The following is a 2500-nucleotide window of genomic DNA, read 5'->3' as shown; positions in this document are numbered from 1 at the left end:
TTTTGGAGGTTGATTCCCTACCGCCAAATGATGGGCTTTATGTGAACGCGTCCATCTCCTGGGACTCCTGGTCCTTTAAGGACGCCGAGAAGAGGCATCAAAGGAACATAAGGGCACACTTCTATCAGCCTGCCTTTGGCACAGTTGATTACAAGGTTGAGAGTGTCCTCTTCAGAGTGTCCTCTCCCCCGCTTTTGTCCGCGATCAAAGACCATCGGAAGTGTTCACTACTGCCACATTCAAGGCAAACCAGAGTGGACATCAGGGCCGAATCAGGGCCAGATCAGGGCCAGATCAGGGCCAGATAAGAGCCAGATCAGAGCCAGATCAGAGCTAGATCAAGGCCGGATAAGAGCCAGATCAGGACTAGATCAGGGCCAGATAAGAGCCAGGTCAGGACCAGATCAGGGCCGGATAAGAGCCAGGTCAGGACCAGATCAGGGCCAGATAAGAGCCAGGTCAGGACCAGATCAGTGCCGTATAAGAGCCAGATCAGGGCCGGATCAGGGCCAGATCAGTGCCGGATAAGAGCCAGATCAGTGCCGGATAAGAGCCAGATTAGGGCCGGATAAGAGCCAGATCAGGGCCGGATAAGAGCCAGATCAGTGCCAGATAAGAGCCAGGTCAGGACTGGAACTCAGCCAGAGCATGAGTGGCTCTGGCCCCAATCAGGCCGTCAGCGCCAGCCGCTCTCGGGCCGTCACATCTCCTCTCACTCTCATCAGCCTTAATGTTCCCCATTCATTTTCTCCCTTTTCTTTCTCTTTTCCCCCCTTTCTCTTAAATGTGACAGCTCTGGCTGAGCGGAGTGAAAGATGGGCTGTCGACGAGCGAACTCCAACTGGTGAGTCCCCTGCGTTTTTTTTTTTTCATTATTTAGTTCTTTTCTTTTTTTTTGTGTAAAAAAAAAAACTGTCGTACTTTTCGCCGGACGGCTTCGCTGAGTGCCTAATTATTGAGATCCTCGACACTTCCTTGGGCGCCGTGGCGTCAATCCGTCATTGTAACGGTGCATTAACGTCGGCCTTGAGCCCGGGCGCTGGGCAGATTTACAGAGTGGAGAGGATCTCGCCAACGGCTCAAACTGCCACTGACGAGCCTCTCGTGTCACCGCCACATGAATATGAGAGCGCGAGGGAGGGACAGAGGTGTCACTATGGCCCTAAATGACACTGAAGAGCGGGCTAAGGTGCATGGTGGATGAGGGAAAAGACACACTAAAATCCCTCAGAAGGATTTGTCCCTCAGAAGGAATAAGGCAAAAATACAGACACCGTATCAAAGGTTTTTCCTCTCATTCAAGGTCTTTGTAAAGTCTTTTACTCCACAAATTAAATTCTGGATACTTGGTGCCAAAAGCACTTTCTGGCTTTGAGAAATCAGTGTGCAATGGCAATATGCTAATAGAGGGTCTTGGTTTGGTATTGGAGACTGAATGGTGGTCAGTTGTGAATGTTGGCATGGGTTATAGATTGTGTTAAAGATGAGTTATAGATGTGTTATAGAGGTGTTATGCACCTGGTCATCTGACTAGCAAATCTTTCTAAAGGAAATAGTTTTTACACGTATCAGGTGAGATGAGGCCAGAGCCCAGTTCATTATTTAGTGGCAACAACCAACCGCTCTGTGCAATGAGTTTGCAGCTTTGACCGTCCAGAGAGCCTCCTGAAGCTAGGCTCGAGTCCGCCCTGGGGAGCTTGTTCAACAAACAACCACATCTTTTTCACTGAATCCCTAATTCAATTTACTTTAATTGGCCCAAACCTAATTTAATTACATTCCTCCACATATAACTTCCCTAATCAGCATTTTTATGGGTCTGAATCCGTGACCCAATTATCTTGTTAACGAGTGAGATTAATTTTTTCTTGCCCTCTCCTGAGAAGTCTTAGGGGCTTGTTATGCTTTTAATGGCTGGGTTGCTGTCTATGGTCACCACATCCTTCATGATTGGCTGTTGCCTGTAAAACTACACAGGAACACTTTTTAACCAATGAGGACAGAGGGAAGATAACAGTGGGGAACGAACTGGTGCACCACTGATGCCACAGAACTGCCCCAGAACAGGGCCAAATCGGGGTCAGAACTGGCCAAGAACAGGACCAGAACATGGCCAGATCAGGGCCAGAACAGGGCCGGAACAGGGCCAGAACAGCCCCAGAACCGGCCCACACCCACTCCAGGTCCATCCCTCCTCCACATTCCACAGATTAGTCTGATGCCTTATTCTGATGTCCCGATGATAGTGTCCTCCGGATATAAGGATATAATATGTGTTCCAAATTGCTCGCACGCCTACTCCGAGGTGTACTCTTCAGAGTGCACACTTCCAAGTGCAAACTGAGATCTCACAGAGAGAAGTCCTGTCCGGAGAACACAGGAATAAAGGGCTGTGGGGGTGGATGAGTGAGGGAGAAAAGGGAGGTGGCCAAAATAGACAAGGGTTGCCTAGGGAGCGTTGGCACGGCAATAAAAGGCTAATCGAGTAGCGGGGAACTTT

At 49.3% G+C, this 2500-nt stretch overlaps 1 protein-coding gene across 1 annotated transcript in view; it reads right to left on the bottom strand.

Moving 5' to 3' along the window:
- LOC308382158 (adhesion G protein-coupled receptor L3) overlaps window positions 1-2500 on the bottom strand; it is a gene marked incomplete at its 3' end in the record, with an annotated part of 168860 nt that overhangs the window by 7223 nt on the left and 159137 nt on the right. The gene's annotated exons all lie outside the window — the stretch shown is intronic.

Source organism: Sprattus sprattus (assembly GCF_963457725.1).
Source record: "Sprattus sprattus genome assembly, chromosome: 21".
Classification (NCBI taxonomy): Eukaryota; Metazoa; Chordata; class Actinopteri; order Clupeiformes; family Clupeidae; genus Sprattus; species Sprattus sprattus.
This window is presented reverse-complemented; position numbering and strand designations above follow the sequence as displayed.